This window comes from Thermobia domestica, chromosome 16 (genome assembly GCF_964235325.1).
Source record: "Thermobia domestica chromosome 16, izTheDome1.hap1.1, whole genome shotgun sequence".
NCBI classification, from domain to species: domain Eukaryota; kingdom Metazoa; phylum Arthropoda; class Insecta; order Zygentoma; family Lepismatidae; genus Thermobia; species Thermobia domestica.
Genome location: NC_137469.1, coordinates 102,595,003 through 102,617,038, shown reverse-complemented (window position 1 = coordinate 102,617,038; position 22,036 = coordinate 102,595,003). Strand labels below are relative to the sequence as shown.

Genomic DNA, 22,036 nt, shown 5'->3' with positions numbered 1-22,036 from the left:
ATTTTATAATAACATCAGTTTCTTTTCATATTGTAAAGCTACGGTAAATTTGCACCTAGAAGGATTCAACTTATACTAGACGTACTAGCTAAAATGCCCATTCTTTGCAAAAAGAGAGTGAGTTTAAGGGTTAAATTCCTTCCCCTTTTACGATAAGTATAGGGAGTGAATTTGGACTTAAATGACAACATGAATGAATGTTACTATTCATCTCAGCGACCAGGAAAACTAAGGATTGGACACAAACATCTGTCGTCTCGATTATTTTTAGATGTCACCACCTTCGCAACTTATCCCTCACTCTCACACCGATAAAGGACATTAATATAAGCCGTTTTTGATTATTTTTACACGCCACGCATCTCACATATTCTAACACTTGCAAAATTGTGCTAAAAACGCCAAATCCGTGGATTTCTGGCTCTTCCCTCAAAAATGGTTTCAAAGGTTACTTTTTTGCTACAGTAGAAGACATCCGAACTGCGGCTGAACTTCGTAAGATACCCAAATAGGACTTTCAGCGTTGTTTCCAGCAATGACAGGAACGGTAGAACAAGTGTGTGTATTCTCAAGGAGCCTATTTGGAGGGCGATTAAGTGAAAAATGAAAATGAAATGAAATCTTTAAGTTTTACGTCCCACGATTATGCCGGTTAGGCTAAAGGAGACGGTGATTATGAGAAATGAATGAAATGGTGGAATGAAGAAAGTGGGAGGAAACGGGAGAACCCCGAGAAAACCCACGAGCACGGTGTTTGTCCACCACAAAGTCCACACGGCACGAGGTGGGATCGAACCAGGGACCGCAAGCACCGGAGGTGAACGCTCTACCACTGACCCCCTGCGATTAACTGAATGTGTGTACCTATACTCAAGGGTGCCCATGTTGTGGTTTCCAAGGGAAGGGCAAGTATAAGCGACATTTCAAATATAGTATCAAATTTTGCTATAACTATTCTAAAAAATCAATTGATTTTTCGATATTCCGAAGTACAATTTCTTCAAGGGGCGAGAGCGCCCCACCTTGCTCCCCTAATGGGTGCCCTTGCTTATACTGTGATAATAAATATTTACAACGAAATTCTGGAAACTTTTTGACCGATCCTCGTAGAAGCAATGTCATTGGACCCCCGCAAGCTTTCGACCTCTCCCAACAAAAATTTCTGGATGCGCGCGTGCTACCTATTAATCTACAGTTTTTGCTCCATAGTGACGAACATTGAATACGAAAATGGTTGATTTCGACTATATTCGGTTTGAACAGAGGGTCAAGTGAGGTGATTAATCTGTGCTTGTGATACCGAATCCAATACTTAGGAAAAAAAAAAACTTTCTCGCTATTTCTCACCGTTTTTACTTTGATATCTGTCGACAGAAGAACAGACTTAATTAGCCCTTATTTAATATGACTTCCTATTTTTACACAAAGCATAGTTTGAAAGTTGAAAAAAAAAAAAACGATACTCGTAAATTGTTTTCTGAATATCAACTATATTACTACTTTTTGCTACATTGCAATTTAACGACTATTTAAGCAAATGATTCTCAGTGACGCATTGTAATTGTGTTTCTGGTTTAGGTGAAAAAAATATTTGTTCTTTAGTCACATTGTTCATCGGGAACACAATAACTGAAATAATCATTATTTTCTTTCCGCCTAGTAGAGGTTTCTTAGAAGAAAAATAAAATGAAAATGAAAAAAAAATCTCTTTGCAATTCAGTTAAAACAAGATAATGATTTTTCGCAGTGTTGCCAGGTATAATTAAAGAAAAATCTTAATATGAAGTTTAAAAAATATTATAGCTTCCATCGTGATTGTACCGAGTAGAGTAGTACATCGTATCTTATTGATGGCTAGTTTTAGTAACATAAACATGCAGTTATGTTGTTTTAAAAGTCAAATCGAAGTAACGTGATCCATAATTAAGTGTTCAGCTTTATGTTTTGCGCCATAAATATATTCATTTTACGCAAAAAATGTTATGTTGTGTATATCACGTAATTTTTTTGTGTAAATTATATGTTCTGAAAGAAGCTTGACCTAATTTTGATAAACGGTACAAGGGCTAAAAAAGTATGAAATGGTACATCATATACGAAAGACCATAACCTACCGATATTTTATTAACTTCATGCATGAAAAAGAAGAAAAGAGAATGAATTATATTCTCTTATACACAGTATATTCTTTAAGACGTAACGTTATAGGTACTTAGAATTCTCCCAAGAAGAGTCGAACTAAGCTTAGAAAGTGTAAAAATAAAACTTTTATGTACCAAGAACGAAGAAAAACTGAATGCTGTCGTCTGTTACCTTTCGTAAAGACTAAAACGTCTTATACCGCTTTTGACGATCTTGATATCCTGATGGTTATGCTCATAATTATGTTTAAGAGCTCATAAGGATGAAAATTGACGTCATAAAGGAACACGACTGACGAACCGTAGAAGATTTTTTGAAACTGCAAAACTCAAACTCAAAAGCATATTCCTTCCCCTTGTAGCTGTTGCCCTCTGTTGGAGGAGATGCGTGTTAAATCGAGCGATCGCACCGCCAGCTAGATCCATGTGAGGGAAATACGTGCGTTGCCCGCCCCAAACGTAGCCTTAAGAGTTTCCAATCCAGTGATTTTAGTGCTAAAGGGTAACGCTTGAAGCGCTACTTTTTTTTTTTTGCCCCCATTTTTTGAAACATCTACTTTTACGTGAGACCCTCGTTGTGCTTTCTTCTTCTTTATTTTCGAACTCTTTTTTTTTTTAAATAATGATTTTATGATCACTGAAAAGAAAAGGTGAAAAACTGCGTCATTTTATGACTTCCCTTCATCGAAAAAAAAAAAATCATATAAAACATAAGCTAGAAAGAATACTGAAGACTGACAATTTAATATCTTGAAACTAATTAAATTGTATTTTAATACTAGGTTGACTACCAGCTTCGATGGTTTGAAAAAAAACTTTAAATGCACAACTCCTTATGTCATGTGTTCCCTTAAAATGACAGTAAAATTAAATATTACCATTGCGGGCTGAATTTGGATGCAACGGAATCGGAGGTGTTACCCTTCATTTCAGCGACCCCGAAAACTATGGATTCGACACTAATACCGGTCATTTTCGATAATTTTTATATATCTACCCCTCCCCTAAGTTGTACCCCTCAAAGTAAAATGATAAAAACACTGCTATGCCCGAACCTTATCTATGTTCAAAATTTAATCGAGATTGGTAGGAAGTTCCAAAAGTTATTTAGTAACAAACGTAGTGACTTTCATTTTCTCGTATATAGATAACAATCTTGAATAAGGGGAACAGTTAACATGAATTGCGCTTAGAAACTTAAACCTTTTCTGGACTGGTTCATCTTAGCTAAGTGCTTTTGACAGACTACAGGAGAAAAGAAAGTATGGTGATCGTGAAATAAAAAACGAATTATATATTTCAATGGATTTACATTCTCATGGCTCCAAAGAAACCGAATTTTTGAAGTCCATTCGTGCGACCCAGTGTATGTTCACTCACCTAGAGGTCTTACTGTTCAACTTATCCGATCGAAATTGTAATTTTAGACAAATATTTTCCTGACGTTACGGACACCAAAGATAGTAAATTTTATTTGAAATTCAGAGTAAATATGGGGTACATTTCTTAGTGGAAAGCCATTAGAAAATTCTATGTAATTTATAGAACAAATCTAATTTAAAATCTGGAGAAATATCTGGCCTATTACAAGAAAGAACTCGTTGACATTCGGTTTGCTCAACGAAGCAGCTCTAAACGGCAAGAAATACTTGCTTCTGATTGGCCGAAACTAAATGTCAATTACTTCTTGATTGTAGTTGGCCAATTATTTTTCCATATTGAAACCTAAGTTGCTTATTTCAAATAAGGAGACATTACAGACCTTAAATTCAATTGTTCTTACTGGGCGCCAAAAGCTATGTAAATTGAGCTATTTATATTATTTAATTAGAGAGCTGTTTTATAAATATGAATAAGCATTACTTTTCAAATGTCTTTCCACTAATAAAGTACATACAAATTTAGTTTCAATTTAAAATAGTATTTACCTTCTTGTTGGTAGAGTCATATAAGAAAAAGCTTTATTATGCTATAGTTTTCTACTTAAATGTCATAAAATGAATAAAATGAGAGAAATAAGCCATGAGAAAAAAATATGAGTTGGTATACAATAATATAGTACCATTTGAAAGAGAGCAAAATCTAGATTTTTGATCTTACACTCATAGCACACGATAGGTACTGCACAATAATGTACGACTCATTAGGATTGTTTTTTCTGCAAAACTTATGTTACAATGAACAGATTTGAGGCTGATCTTCCACGGAAGGTTTATGCTAAAGATAGAGCTTATGGGAAGTAATTTTGTTTGAATATGACTCTATGATTCTTTTGTAATGAATTGCAGTACAGTAAAACCTGTCAACTTGGAAGTGATTCCTAACACCGAGATAAGACAAAAAGTTTAGACCAATCTGGATGCACCAATTCTTCCTTTTGGAGTTACAGGCTGCCAAAAACATGAAAAAATGAACTTTAATGGTCCATAACTCAAAAATTATAAGACCTACCGTAGTGCGGTCAAGTCTTCACTTAGGAACTAGTATGTGCCCTATCCAAGTTTCAGAATCCTGTGGTGCTTCTACAACAGTTTTTATAGAGCTAGTTGGTAAGTGCTTTAATTTATAAGCCCGTAGCCAAACTCCCTCTATAAAAATTGTTGCGTGAATATGCTAGGATTCTGAAACATATATATTTGGATATACATATTACTTTCTAAGTGAAGTCTTGACTCGACTACGGTAGGTTCCATAGTTTTAAAGCTATGGACCTTTAAACTTCATTTTTTTCATGTTTTCGATAGCCTACAACTCCGAAAGGAAGCATTTGTGCATCCAGGTTGGTCTATACTTTTTGCCTCATCATTGTGTCAGGAATCACCTCCCAAACGTTGTCGGTATTGTTTCAAAACACCCTATATATATATATATATATATATATATATATCGGGTGTTGCAAAATAAGTGTTACAACTCTTGGGAGGTGACTCCTGCCACTGAGACAAGAAAAAAAGTTCTCTTGAACTTTCGGCTATCGGACATAGTTTCGGATCTACAACGTGCCGAAAGCGTGGGAAAATGACTTTCGGACGCCAATAGTTCGGAAACTATGCAACGTAAAGAGAGCGGGTAAAAAATTCACTGAAGAAGTCATACCTGCTGTATTGAATTTTGCATGTTTCACAATCCTACCATGCACGCGCAAGGGATTCCCCAAAGGAACGTAGGGATTCCCGGATAATCTGCCAAACGAAAATTGGTCTAAATGGATATGAATTGATAGGGCTTCTACCAGGTAACAATAATTCGTTTGTATTAAGTCGATATCTAGAACAAATACAAAATGGCGGACACTTTCATGCCCGTTGTGTGTGGTTGCATAATCGCCAGGTACAGACGTTCTGAGTATTAAGTGTAGCGAATTTGTACTCAAATGCTCTAGAAAGACATCTGGAATGTCGGTAGAGCACAACATATGAAGCAGGGTGATTCACATGTGTGGAAATACGTAATGAAAAATGCCCAGAAATGCACTCATAGTAAGTAAACCTGATTTCAAAGCGTCGGAAATGTAAGGATTAGCGTCAAGAACATGAAAGCTATTGCCAATTCACCAATAATATTCCATCAATCTGGTGCAATATGATGTGCACGGTTGCATACCAATAAGGATGCAACAACTGAGGCCAAGTTGCAATTGTGCAAGGGGACTCACAAAGGAATTGGGTAAACTAAATGAATGTCACTAGTGGGATCACATGATCGATATTGAAATGTGACCAATGTGTGTGTTGATATCAACATGTAGCTAATGGACAAATGCCAGCATGTCCCTTTACTACTGGGACACCGTCCCACGTGCGAAAAATAGGAAAATAACTACTCGGGTCTTGAATCTGAGGCCTTGGGCTTGCAGTAGTATGGGAAACTATGACCACGCGAGCGAAAGCGAGCGCTCTAGCCCTGAGGCTCGAGGGAGCCTCACTTTCTCTGTATTCATTTCTTTGAAAAGCACTCACTTTGTTTGGCAAGCGCTCTTGTACAGCATCCCGACATGCTTGTGTGATTCATTTTGTTACTCCTGCTGCACAGTTGTAAACAATCAGAGCTTTAAGACGTTTCTTCCTATTTCTCATGTCGTTTTATTTTCCATATGTATGGTGTTCCAGCCGTAGTGTTATATGTGCCAAATTGGTTCATTTTCGTCTTTGTCTTGCCATGTTCACTGTGAGTAAGATACGAATTTCTAAAGGTATTTTCCAATATTTCGAGTACGTGAGACATGGGACATGATACAAGTTTGTTATTTTCACGCTCTATCAGAATTTGAACCATGGATTCAGAGATTTATTTTCATGTGTCAACTCTGGGACAATCTCCCAAACAGAAGGACATTGATACAATCGTGTTCTAGTTACGTTCTACCAAAAAGTAGACCAAATGTAATAGCAGAATGTACAACGTTATTTTCCTAGTTTTCACACGTGGGACGGTGTCCCAGCAGTACGGTAGTGGGACATGTTGACATTTGTCCATTAGCTACATGTTAATATCAACAAACACATTGGCCACATTTCAATATCGATCATGCGATCCCACTAGTGACATTCATTTAGTTTACCCAGTTCCTTTGTGAGTCCCCTTGCACAATTTCAACTTGGCCTCAGTTGTTTCATCCTTATTAGTATGCAACCATGCACATCATCTTGTATCCGATTGATGGAATATTATTGGTGAATTGGCAATAGTTTTCATGTTCTTGACGCTAATCCTAACATTTCCAGCGCTTTGAAATCAGGTTTACTTACTATGAGTGCATTTCTGGGCATTTTTCATTACGTGTTTCCACACATGTGAATCATCCTGCTTCATATGTTGTGCTCTACCGACATTCCAGATATCTTTCTAGAGCATTTGAGTACAAATTCGCTACACTTAATACTCAGAACGTCCGTACCTGGCGATTATGCAACCACACACAACGGGCATGAAGGTGTCCGCCATTTTGTATTTGTTCTAGATATCGACTTAATACAAACGAATTATTGTTACCTGGTAGAAGCCCTATCAATTCATATCCATTTAGACCGATTTTCATTTGGCAGATTATCCGGGAATCCCTACGTTCCTTTGGGGAATCCCTTGCGCGTGCATGGTAGGATTGTGAAACATGCAAAATTCAATACAGCAGGTATGACTTCTTCAGTGAAGTTTTTACCCGCCCTCTTTACGTTGCATAGTTTTCGAACTATTGGCGTCCGAAAGTCATTTTCCCACGCTTTCGGCACGTTGTAGATCCGAAACTATGTCCGATAGCCGAAAGTTCAAGAGAACTTTTTTTCTTATCTCAGTGGCAGGAGTCACCTCCCAAGAGTTGTAACACTTAATTTGCAACACCCGATATATATATATATATATATATATATATATATATATATATATATATATATATATATATATATATATATATATACCAGTTAGTAGATCTAATAGAACTGAATAAAATGAAATGGGTGAATGGTATGGTGTACTTCCTTATACGTAGAGTGTTGGAGATAATCGAAAATAAATATTTGTAGAAGTTAACGCTGCTGCATGATAACCATATGCTACCTATTGTGTCACTAGCAACATAACAGCATACAATGGGGTTAATGATATATAGCTCAGAATAATGTTGATTAACTTCTAAAGAATGGTTATAATTTTAGCCCTTTTAGAGACAAGTGGGATATAAACACAACCGATCGTTGTCGAGGTCGGGTGTGGTATAAAAACGCAACTTTAATTATACTGTCCAAAGATAATGCATATATCAATCAATAGGTCACATCGAATTTTGTATTTTAAAGTACATAATTAATGGTAAATTCTGATGCATAATTTTGAAAAAATAATTGTTGTGGGATTTAAAAAAAATATGGCGATCGTTGCCATTCTGATGCAGTTGATAATTTTTATTCTGCTCGAATAAATTTGTTTTATTAAAATATACACTGTTAACTACCAGTTTGTATTTATTATTGTTGGATTTCTCTTAATAATGACCCACGCATTACTTGAAAACTTTTTGCAGCAGTCAAAGATTTTTTTTTTTTTTTTTTTGCGTTTTAAGGGAAAGAAAATAGGAAAAGAAAATGAAATGAAATCTTTCAGTTTAACATCCTACGATGATGTCCTTTATGCTAAGAGGGACGGATGATTAAAGCAAGTGAATAATGATGAAAGAATTGGTGGGAGTGAGAAAATGCGAAGAAAAGGGAGTACCCCGAGAAAATTCAAAAACACGATGTTGTCAACCACAAACTTACTTGGCCGGGAATTGTGCCAGGGACCCCACGCGCCCTATCACTGAGTCACCGTGTTCCCCGGGAAAGAAAGTAGAGTTTCATAAACGCATCGTACCCCCCCCCCCAAAAAAAAATGATCTAGTAAACCTAATAATGAACTCTCATTGTAGCTTCACTACAAGCTGAGTTGAATTAAATTTCAGTTTAGCGTCCCTTTCAGCAGCGAGGCTATTTGAGACGTGCACCTACTGATTAACGTGGAATCAGAACCACATGAGCTCCCGCCGGGAATTGAACCCGGCTCTCCCACGCCAAAGGCCACTACAAGTTCTACCGTGATGTACACTCATGTCCAAAATGATTGTTGCATATCTATAACTGTCTTCTTGTAAGAATATAATTTGATAGTGATTCTGCAGGGCACTTTTAAAACTGATACTATGTGTATAATCGGGAAATGTATATTTGTGGTAAATTTCATAGTAAAAGAATTATAAATACGAAAATTGGAATAGGTAAAACAAAATGTTGCTAAATGAACAAGGAAGTTTTATTTTCGTTTTATTGTTCTTATTTACTGAACTTTTAATATGAAATTTGCCACATACATGTCTTTGCCAATTATACACATACTAACAATATAAGAAATACCAGGCGAGTTCGTTATCAAATTATATTCCTACAACAACATATTTATAGACTGAGACAATAATTTTGGACATGAGTGTACATATTAATAGGGTCAAGCTGGGAGCACAGCACCTATAGTACAAACCTAATTAATAAACCACTCTTATCTTAATTTAATGTTAGAGCTCATATTTTTATGATGTTTTTGTTAGGCAAGGACATAAAACCCAAGCACAGCATCCAAATTGTTAAATGTTCTTACTAGATAATAGGCTAACCATATTCATACATCCCATCTTGCATATGTATTGATCTGAATATTTCTAATAGCAATGATCCCACTTGACCCTATGAACATTCAAGATTTCAGTTAGTGATAATTTTTAGTTGAGAGTCGTCAACACTTACTGTTGCCCTAAAATTTTCTTTTTCTCACAAACACACATACACTGACTATACTATAAAGGTAAGCAGCCTGGAAACTGCTTTCTCCCCAGCCTTTTAATTTTCTTTTCTCCCCTTTCCGGAGCTGTGTTATCACGATTCTCGTTAATAAATTTACAAATTACGTCGTCGTAAAAAAAGGAGATCCCAAGATTTGATAGAATACAGAAACAAACCTTCTTTCGTTCAATGCAAAACTGTTTATGTACCCTCCAAGATAAGGGTTATTGCTCTTCCATTCAAAATTCCCTCGGTGAGATTATTTCCTCCCTTAAAAAGTCATATTTAAGAGAGGAAAACCAACTAGTTTATTCACAATACTTCAAAGGAAATATGATTTACGTGTTCTTATTACAACTCTTAAACTAAAGGAACAAATTACTTCGTGGCATGATCGTTAATGTCTTGACTTCCAATATTGAAGACCAAATTGCTGCTGGTTCAATTGCTGGTTGGAGTACCTTTGCTTCAAATTTCACGTTAAGCTGTATAGATCCTATATTTCATGCTAGCAAATGGTCCTATGTGTTACTGCGGGAAAATACTTTTCGTTCCTCCATAGTTGCCTTTCATCTTGTGGAATTAATAACAAAATTTGAATGCTTCTTATCGGCATCTTATTAAATCATCCTCAATACTCTGGTATGGAAGCCCGGGGTCGATTCTGGGCGGAAGCTCATGTGATTCGAATCAGAGGTTAAGCTGTAGGTCCAGGTCTCACATAGCCTCGCTGCTGAACGGAACGCTAAACTCAAACTCAAATCCACCCCAAAACTACTTTTCTTTGTTCTAGGTGAAATATCAAAAAAAGCTTAAACATGAGTTTAGTTATTTAAAATAAAGGCTTTAATTTAATTTAATTTCCAAACTTGATGAATTTCAATATACGAGCTTTTAAGTAAACCGTCTCCACTCAAAAATAAAGAAAAGAAAAAAATAAAAAAGAAAGAAAAAGAAACTTAGATCAATTATTAAAAAAAAACTCTCCACTCGCATTAGTTTTAGGTCAAATATATTTTTCTAATACTGAAAGACGTGTTAAATTATTTTAAAAGTATCGTCCTCGTACCAAACTTAATGTCTGCAATCATAAGGGTTCCTAGATTAAAAGACATTATAATAATTGCAACCCCATTTTACGCCTTGTACTTCGAACCTTCAACCACTTTTCTTCCCTTCTATGTCAAACATTAAAAGAACAGTGAAACACGTGTTTAATTATATGGAAAGTCCAAATACCAAATTCCATGTCACTAAACTTAAAAGATTTCGGGATTTAGACATCTTAATATAATAATTGCTATCCGTATTTACCCACCTTGATTGTCAAATTTCCAGAAACCCCTTCTTAATGCCTTTATATATATAGGCCTATCTCAGATTCTATGCATTGTCCAATCCTCAAGTTTCTAGCTTAGGTAGTTTGGTCTAGACGTTGATCAGTCAGTCAACCAGGGCTTCTTTTATCAGAATGTTGCAAGTAGGTCTTATAAGATAGTAATGTTGACACGTCCGTTACTTTACACACAATAGCTCTTGAATGAAAGTGAATTTTTGAATACTGTTTTTTTTTTTTTTTTTTTTTTTTTTGTAGTAGATAGCCAGGGTGATTCTCTCCGATAAGTTCGTTCTTGGAATCAATTCGTTAACACCTTCACGGGCAATGATAAGTTCAACGGTGATTATCCATATCCATTTTATTCATAACTGTACCTCTCGCATCCGTTCGTTCGTTACTGCACACCATGACTTGGACTAAAGGGAATTTTTGAATTCTTCTTATTTTCAGTAGATAAAGCGATTATCTTAGCCGAATTCGTTAGTGAATTCAATCCGTTAACCTCTTCACGGATAACGATGACTTTAACGATAGTTATCCACTTGAATTTCATTCATAAATTTTCGTTTCGCATCCGTTCGCCCATTATTGCAGACAATAACTTTAACGAAAATGAATTTTGAATTTTTATTTTCAATATAGATAGAGCGATTATGTCAGCCGAATTGGTTAATGAAATCAACCCGCTCACACCTTCAAAGATAACGGTTATATTTACTCAATATTGTAAGATCAAACATTAATTTTTGAGAATTAATCATGATTTTGGGCTATATCTAGTTAACCATAGTGTCAATATGAAACGATTGTTGATGGTATACATTAGCATCAATTATATCTTATTAGGTAACTTTCTTTTTGTACATCATGAACTTTTCACTATTAGGTACACCTTTAGGTTTATAAAAAATGCTGTTCTTAATTTTCTCGAGAATTACGCATGAGAATTTACACTCACTCACATCATGTTTTCCAGGTTGATTAAATCTATCGATTGGTAAGAACCTATATGTCTCTTATGTTTGAATAATTTTAATTTTCTTAATCGCCAGATAAATTTCTCTCTATATATAAAAATGAAAATCACTATGCTTGTGATTTCGTACCTTTTGAAGCATCCGACCGATCTCGATCAAAATTTCAACATAAAGGAAATTCAGGCCTGTTATGATTTTTATCATTTCACTTTGACGGTGTAACTTAGGGGAGGGATAAGGAGGCACATAATTAAAAATTATTGAAAATGACCGACAATAGTGTCGAATCCATAGCTTTTGGAGTCGCTGAGATGAATGGTAACACTTCCGATGCCAGTTAAATTCAAATTCAGCTCTTATGTCCAAAAGGAATCTATTCTTCTGGTGGGAAGAACGGGTATTATGCTAGTGTTTTATGAAGTATAAACGAAGTCGCCTGTACATTTTTTGGGTGAAAATTGTTTCCGAAAGCTGACAAGAATAAACTACCCATTGTGCTGGATTTCTTTATCACAAATAACTTAGACCAAGGGTTTTCAAACTGTGCGGCGCGCCTCCCTGTGGAGGCGCCGAAGATTTTCAGGGGAGGTGCGAAGGCTCTTTATCCTACAAAGGAACAATGCAACAAGCATAGTTAAGTCTGCACCCTTCTTCTTTAGTAATACATAGTGGACTAAACTTTTGTATCACCTGTTCTATATACGATCAGGAATGACCCTTTCACCTTTGGCTTAAACACATATAATCCTTGTTAGATGGCCACTAACGATCTTCTGCTTTATCTCTGTAGGATAGTATGTCTTCTTTGCTTTGCTCAACATTTAAATGTGCTGGGTTTTATTATTTAAATTCCCTCTCTGCTCATAATTTTCAATTTTAATATAAATATCTGGCTTACTACAATTTATAAATATTAACACCGGCTAATATTAAAAAGTGTAGGCAGTGTGTACAATGTAGATCACCTGTGTTAATGAGATATTTCCATTAGTGATTAATAAATAAAACATAATTTATCATAGTGATACTCTTTCTTTTAGGGACACATGCATTTATGTTTTTGACATTTTATTTTTGACAGGAGAGGCGCGTTCAGATTTTGGTAGTTGAGGGGAGCCTTAACTGCAAAAAGTTTGAAACCCCTGACTTAGACATATTATAGGATTACTAAGAACATATTTCTTTACGATCTATGAAAAAAAATTGCCTGAGTTACTTTTTTTTTTATAAGGAAATCGTACAAAAAGAAACTCACCCCAACACTAAACTACCTCTTGTGAATTTTTTGAAAGGGAAATGATGAAGTAAGAATGCTAAACGCTATCGTAGGTCAATTGGTAAATTTCAAATTTATCGTACAATATCAGTTACGAAACAAACAAAAAAAAAAAAAATAAATAAATAAAAATGGATAAGCCGTCCCTGTTGGTCTAATGACACTTTGTATTATTGCATAACCCACATGAGTGAGGATTCAATTCCTATTTCAATTTACTAAAAACTGAATTAAGAAACTGAATTATGCCTTATCTTCCACTCGCTCTAATTTATAGTTACATTGTCAATAGTAACAAATAAAAATAAAGTAGAAAAGAAAAACGTATGGCAAGAACATTGAAAATGGAACACATTTTAAAATACAAAATAAAAAATAATAATGACAGCAACGGCCATGTACAAAGTATTAGATAGAATACATACCGAAATAAGTTTTAATTTAGTTAGTTGTGCTGGTAAGTTTGAAAGAAGTAATTTTTGAGTTAGATTTCAAATATGGTTGTCGAGGGTGTCTTTCGAAAATTTTCTGGAAGGTCATTGCACAATTTCACGGCTGTGACAGTGAATGAATTTGACAAAGTTTTATGCATTGGCAGTAAAAGTAGTTACTCCTAGTGTTGCTTTGGTGAGATTCGCGCTGGTATTGAAAACGTGTCATTAGATACTCTGTTTTTTTACTTATTAATATCTTATATAAAGTTGTAAGTATGTAATATCTACATCGTACCTTCAATTTTATCTACGTCAGCTGTTCAAAGTAGCTGGTTAAGTGATCCGAATAACGGACGCAGGCATTTTGAATTCTTTGCAGTTTATTCGATAAATGATCGCCCAAATCTAAACAAACAGTGTTGCAGTATTCTATTCTGGAAAGCGCTAAGCTTTCCACTAGTTTCTTTTTCCCTAACGATGAAACGGAAAGGTGAATATCGTATATATTCAGAACGAATAACACAGTTAAACAAATATATTTCTATCATAAAAGATATTGATCGTCAAACTTATGAAGGTTTGAATGTATCCCTCAACTTGTTATCTACTACAAAAGTGTATGAAACACGTCACGTTACGGATGCCGATGGATCTCTATTAGATTTTATTGCTTAAAACCTAAAGGTACATGCTCAAGAGTACCTCAATTGTCTCTTCATAATTGCACAATCGCAAGTTAAATCATCAATTAAATTAGAAAAACATGAAAAATCTAGTGGAATTGATTCTTTATCTTTAGAATTTCCGGACATCGCTGTCTTAATTCCTAAACAACCTAACTCTAACTCCATCTATAATTATAGTCTGATTAGTCTTTTATATGCTGACTTAAAAATCTTAACCAAATGTCTAGAGCTGAGTATGTAACACTGTGTGGGAGATTTGTGGAGTTCTAGCCAATACGGACATAATCAACGTGCTTTAATTCATGTGGTTCGGATTCCACGTTAATCAGTAGGTCAACGTCTCATATAGCCTCGCTGCTGAAAGGGACGTAAAACTCAAAATCATATCAGCTGAATATGATATGTTATCGTTAATAAGAAGCACCAACTACCCAACAGATTATATCAACTCTATATAATGTCCCACAATATTTATAATATCTGCCATATTATTGATACCCTTGAGCATCGAATACAAACTTATCCAGAGTTTCAGAATATACGGCAATTTTTTAGCGATATTCTGGGTAAAATTTGTCGCTTGTCTCCTTACCATCCTACTATCACTAATGCCATTGCGTACCCTAATATTTAAATATTTTCCTGAAAGGAAAAACAACAGTGAAATTTGGATTGCTATATATAAAATACTTTATGTACTGACTACATATCCACCATTTTATACTGATATCGACATGTCCTATTTAAGGTATCATGCAAAGAAAATTCTCATGCAGTACAAACAAAACTACTTCGCTAATTATTTTGTTGCTTTGTCTTAATGAATTTTGTATCCTCTTTTACTATTGGTGGAGTGTTACCTTGAATTTTCTAAATAGAAAATCATGTATCATCTGTAACTGGACTATCAATAAAGCACTTTAAAAAAAGGCTAGCATGTACACCGTTGAAGTACGGGAATCAAGGTTTGAATTCTGGTTGGAGAGCATTGAAATATGAACGCATTGTGGTCAATAGTGTCATTTCAAATTTTACTGAGGAAAAGGTTCTCCCATATAAGTAGATTTTTATGTTTTTTAATTAGTATATTATCTATCTATATAAAAATGAATGTGACTGTTTGTAACTTAGTAACTCTTGAACCACCTGACCGATCTCGATCTAATCTTCAACATAGATGAGGTTCGAGCCTGGAGTCGTTTTTGTCATTTTACTTGACGGTGCAAGTTAGGGGAGTGGGAGAAGGAGACATAAAAATGTCCGATATTAGTGTGAAATCCATAGTTTTCGGGGTCACTAAGATGAATAGTGACACTTCCAATACCGTTTAAATCCAAATTCAGCCCACAATATTTAATTTTCATTTATATAGTAATAGTAAAACGTGACTGACTAACGAAACATATCACTAATTTTTTTCTTATTTTAACGCTGCGAATCGGGAAATTGACGCTAGTTATATTACATTGATTAAAATATATACACATTCCGAACTCAGATGGAAGCAGTTTTCTTCTGAAGGTCCAAATGATGTCAGTGATTATGGTGGTTCGGATTCTAGTTTAAATTGTAGGTTTTCAACTTATATAGCCTCGGCGAAAGGGGAACATTAAACTCTAATCCAACCACGATAAAGGATGGTGTACAGTAGAAAGCGTAATGAAAAATAGTTTAAAATAATTACAGAATATTCATTTAGCTTTACTTAGTTAATTAACGTAGTGTAGAAAACAAATAATATGATATTAGTAGAGATAAATGGTCGTTAGTATATGACTAACAATGGAAAACAATTTTATATTAAAATTATATTTGTATTTACAGTGCTGGCTGATGTATAATAAAAAACTATAAATATATTACCAGTAACTACATGCGTATATGCATTGGAGATAATTCAAACAGAAACAGATGCAATTAACAAAATTAATTTTATAATGTGGTAAATAAATACAACATATACTGTAAGTGTGTGATTTTCAAATTACAATAATAATTTCTGAATGTATTACGACTTTCAAAAATGCACTGTAACTATTGTATAATTGAAATTTACGTTTTGTGTGCGAGAATAGTTTAGCTAGACTCCGATATTCTTTTTTCTTTTTTAAGTAATTTAGGTTCGAATTCTGGAAAGCACATTTCGAGGATGGGTAAAAAGTATGTTACTTAAACACTTCCATTAAGCATCTCCAACTTGCCGTATTCTATTGTCATATCTCAATTTTGGAAACACTAACCTATGGACAACTTTGGAGAATTTCATTTCTGGGATCCCAAGAATTACTATATGAAAAGGTGAATATGATGTGAGAAAGTGATTTAGTTTGATCTTGGGTACTTCGGGGAAAAAAATTAAGAGAGGATTCAGATAAAAACACTCTTTCTGATTAATTCAGAAAATAATAGTTTATTCAATATTGTAAGTTTCAACATTAAACATTTATTTTTAAAATACGAAAACTCGTTAAATCTGCTTTCGAGAAAATTGTGTTTAAAATTATAACCAATTTCCCTTACTTTTGTGTGTAGGCAGAAAATGCGATATTCGTATAACCATCTATATAAATAAAAATGAAAGTGACCATGTTTGTGACTTAATAACTCTTCAATCACCCGACTGATCGCGATCAAATTTTCAACGTATATGAGGTTTGGGCCTGGGATATTTTGTATAATTTCACTTTGACAGTGCAATGTAGGGAGAGGCAGGAAGAGGGGTGTATATATATATATATATATATATATATATATATATATATATATATATATATATATATATATATATATATATATATATATATATATATATATATATATGTATATGTAAAATGACCAAAATTACCGATATTAGTGTCGAATCCATATTCTTCAGGATTGTTGAGTCAAAAAGTGAAACTTCCGATGACATTTAAATCCAAATTCAGTCCCCATTAGAGTACGTTTGTTTTTTGTTGGCACGCTTCCCGCCTAAATGATAGATCTGTCTGCAACGCGTTCTTGCCACGCCACAGTTAATTTGCGAGTTGCAATACGCTAGGAAACACACCAAAACGCTACACCACTCACAAATCACTGTAACACACTTGTTTGCGTGTGGTAACTAAGCACTTCAAATACCCGCCAAATAGCAATGACCTCATTTGATGGGCTGGCTGACAACTAACGTCATCTACACGACAAAGCCAATAAGATGTCTATTGGACTAAAACGTTCATGTGAGTATTACCAGAAAGTACTTTAAAAGCCAACCAAATGCGCTGCCGGGAAGTGTGCCAAGATAAAACAAACTGTCTCTAGTGATGCGTAAAAATAAATGAAAATGGTCGATATTAATGTCGAATTCATAGTTTTTGGGATCCCTATGTTGATTGGTGATAGTTTTGATGCCCTTTATTTCCAAACTGAAACGTATTCTTCCCGTTTGAAGAACGGGTATTCTGCTAGTTAAATATAAAATATGTTTTCAATAAGTTGAACAATGTGTTTCTACGGGCTTGTACATATGGATGGATGAACGGATGATAAAAGAAACAGGCATTCAAGAACCACCTTTTTATCATTGTGGATAGGCCCGAAGCTAGGAGTAGCCAGAGTGGGCCCAATCCACCCTGCAATTACTATCAATTTTCTCCTGAAACATTCAGTTGTTGGTTAAGATAAATTCATGTTCTAAAATTAAGCAGTGAGGAACGTAAGATGATCTCAACATGTTTATATGTTGTAGTTTAGAATCCCTTTTCAGCATCTATGCTATATGAGACGTAGTCCTAGAATTAAAGGTGGAACCCGAAACACAGTAATATTTAAAGTTCATGGTTTCCCCGCTGGGAATCGAACCAGTGATCCCGTGCACCAAATGCGTGCTTTAATCACTAAATCAACAACAAGTGCCAGGTAAACTCAAGTTTAGCCCTTCCCGAAAATTATATGGCCTATGGAACCCGAATGCTCAATGCTACACTGGCCAAAGCTCTCCACTGGCTTCCGTCTTTGATAACTGGATTCTGTTTCTACTTTGTAATCATGCCTTTGCGAGATCATTTTTAATATTGTCATCTCATCTGCTCCTAAGTCTTCCTAATAACCTTTTTTTCGATTGGATTTCCAGGTAAAATCTTTAGCGTTTCTACTTTCTTCCATTCTGGCTACATAATCTGTCCACTTGAACCTCCGAGACTTAGTGATCCTAACAATGTAAGGTAAACGGTATAAATTATGCAAATTCCTCGTAATGTTTGATTAATGAAAATCACAATATTCTCGTATTAGGAACACTTGTAATGTTCAGGAGGTATACATTGTATTAGAGTATCTGTCCCAATAGCGGAAGAAAGACTGGTTGGTTAAGAAACTTGTTCATATTTTTCTTCAAAATCCTTTTGTTTCCCAACACATCTAATGCATTCTTCATCATCATCTTGTTCTCAGACTGTCGTTCAACCGCCTCTCCTGGGCCATTCTTAACCTCCAGGCCTCTTACCCTTTTAACCAAAATCGAGCTGTTTTTAATCATTTTCCGCTTCCATTCCTTTGCTTCTTCACTCTTTGAAAGAGCTTCCCGCGCCCCTTTGCGCGCTGGTGGAGTACGACAGTTCCATGACGTCAGCGTTCGCTGCCACGTGGCATCGATCGAGCGCCGGTTTTCTTTCTATTGTTTTGCATTGTTGCCAATCCAATCTGGTAGAAATTTCCTAAATTTTATTCCCGTTAGTTACTGCATTCAACTATCGATCGATTTTAGTAGTGTATGAAACAAGAACTTACAATAACTGCCGATATTTATTTGGAAGTTCAAAGATGTTCGTTTGATATTTCGACTATATTCAAATTGTCTTTGAGTTTGTGTTTTCAGTTGATGATAATCCATGTTTTTAATGGATAATAATATTACTTTATTAGTTTCCGCAATTAGTTTTCCATTGCATGACAACTTCATTTATGTTAGTACCCACTGGCGCAACTCCAGGGGGATGAGGGAGACATGTCCCCTAATCTTGGAACTGGGGGGACTGTCCCCCCAATAATCCGATTTGAAATGTATGTTTTGAGGAGAAATGTGATTATTTATGTCCGACTGCCACAAAGAAAAGTGAGATGAAATTAATGTCCATTGCTGTTTAATATACAAGTTCACCTTAGAAATCAGATTTATCTACCGTGATATGAGTCTTATCCCCCCCTCCAGAATAAGCCTCAAATCTGCCCACCTTCCAATGTTGAAGACAACTCTGCTCCCCTGATCATCCACTGCATTGTTTTTCTACTTCATAAATATTTTGAACATCGCTTTAAAACAAAAAGGTTATGGGAACGGTCTTACCCGTCCCCACCAATGTTGAAGACAAATTTGCGCCGATATTAGTACCTACTTGGTAAAAGAAAATCGCTGCAAACTAATGGGCGAAAAGCTTCAGAAAAAGCTGTACACGAAAATTAATACAAACGGCTAAACTTTCTTCCCTTACATTGTAACAAACAAAATTTTAACTTTCACTGCTGTTGACTCTCCTCATTATCTACCACTGGTTAGTATATTGTGGTTAGACGCCAGTACAAGAAGTATAATCTCTGTCTCAGTTTCAATATTGTCATAAAATATTTCAATCTGGAAAAAGAAATCAATTATTGATCAAACAGCATGTATGTAATTCTACGTTAATATAAAACTTTGGTCAAAAATTCAAAACTTCGAACTTGTTTAATCTTTATTTATCTGTGTAATAATAATAATAAAAATAACCAATTCCATTCCTATGAATTACTCTTTATATAAATATGTAAATGCAAATGGTTAAATGATTGACTAACTAATAAGCTTGTCTTCGGAACTCTCAGAGCCGGATCTAGAAGTTAAAAACGGGAGGCAAATCCAAATTTTGATAGGTATATCATAAGTTTACTATAAAGTTTCAAAAATATATAAATAATAGTTTTAATTATTTTGTCACTCAAAAAACATAAACTGAAAGTATTTGAGAACAAAATACTGAGACGAAAATTCGGACCCAAGAGGAACACGAATGAGGTATGGCGAAAACTTCATAACGAGGAACTACATAATTTATACAGTTTGACAAGCATTCTTAGAGTCTTCAAATCTAGGAGGCTCAGGTGGGCAGGTCATGTAGCCAGAAATGGAAGAAAGTAGGAACGTTTCCAAAGTCTTAACTGGAAGACCAATAGTAAAACCACTATTAGGAAGATCTAGACGCAGATGGGAGGACAATATTAATATGGATCTCGCAGAAATAGGATTACCAAGTGGAAACTGGATCCAGTTGGCTAAGGATAGAAGTCAGTGGAGAACTTTTGTGAACGCGGCATTGAAACTCCACGCGATCCCTAGGTCATAGAGGTAGTTAGTTAGTCACTCAATAAACTGGGGGGCCTAGGACCCCTGCCCCGGGGTAGATCCGTCACTGGGAACTCTGTGATCGAATTCAATCAAATATAATAGGGTAGTGCAAGTAGTATGTGCATCAATTGTAGGAGTAGCGTGTATGTCACCTGTAGAATAAGATAAGCAACTATAGATACAATCTGATATTTACCAATGTATTTTCTTATTTATACAGTACATAAAGTACGGGACAAAAATAAACGACCAAAAATGCGAACAAGATTAATGACGATTTGGGACATTTTTTTGGTACCGACTTTACATTATTATTAGCATTTAACGGAAAAACTGTCCTAAAACCATATATATCAATTGATAAATCTCACTGAAAAGAACAAACTGATGTGTGAAAGTGTAAAAACTCATGCGTAGTTTTTTGAGAAAATTGGAAGAAACAAATTATTTTGTAAACTTAAAACTAACGAAAACCACGCCATCTATTAAGGTGATACGGATACTGAAATATACCCCCATACTGAGCTCTTCATTATAATACTAGCAGGGCGACAGTACATCGTACGGTTAATGAGATATGGCATAAAATTATTATTATCTCTTAAACTAAAACATTGTCCTGAGACAAGACATATATCAGTTGATAGAGCACATTAGGCTTAAGAAAATGGCAGGCTTTTCATGGCAGGAAATATTTTTATCAGTATATGGAAAGAATATTGTTGAACTCTTAACGCATATCTCTTTGCTAAGAGAGAATTGTAAGAAATTCAACTCAAAAAGGATTAAAACGACGGAATATCTAACTGTAGTATAACATTTTTGAATCGCTGGATGTGCAAATTTTTTAATATATAGGATATGCATGTTACTCACTCGTACGAATTCAACATGGAAATCATAGAAGGAAAGCATATTTGTATTACAATACATTATAAATTCTTTATTTAACTGGGGGCGCGGTGGCTCAGTGGTAGAGCGTTCACCTCCGGTGCTTGGAGTCCCTGGTTCGATCCCAGCTCGCGCCGTGTGGACTTTGTGGTAGACAAACACCGTGCTCATGGGTTTTATCGGGGTTCTCCCGTATCTTCCCATTTCATTCATTTCTCATCATCACCATCTCCTTTAGCCTAACCGGTCTAACCGTGGGACGTAGAACTTAAAGATTTCATTTCATTTTTTTATTTAACTGCTACGTATGGATAATTTCAAACCTATCAAAATCACTTCAGTTATGCTCTTCCATTAGAAATTCAACCATTGGAATGTAATAGGGTTTTTTCAAAGGTTCAAAGGTGACGCCATGGATTTTTAATAAAAATTCACTTGGTGTGTATGCATAAATTGTTAGTGGCTCACACATGGCGTCACTTATGAATGCAGAATTGAGATTCAATTTGTAAAAGCTATCAAATTTGTTTCCTTGGACTTTTATACACACGTAATTTTTTAAAATAAAAATCAAATTAAATAATGCATGCATATGCTATATTGTTATTCTATTATTTACATCTCAAAAAC

General features: G+C 35.1%; 1 protein-coding gene across 4 annotated transcripts in view; it reads left to right on the top strand.

Moving 5' to 3' along the window:
* Window positions 1–22,036, top strand: part of RhoGAP100F (Rho GTPase activating protein at 100F) — a 1,104,624-nt gene that overhangs the window by 484,307 nt on the left and 598,281 nt on the right. The gene's annotated exons all lie outside the window — the stretch shown is intronic.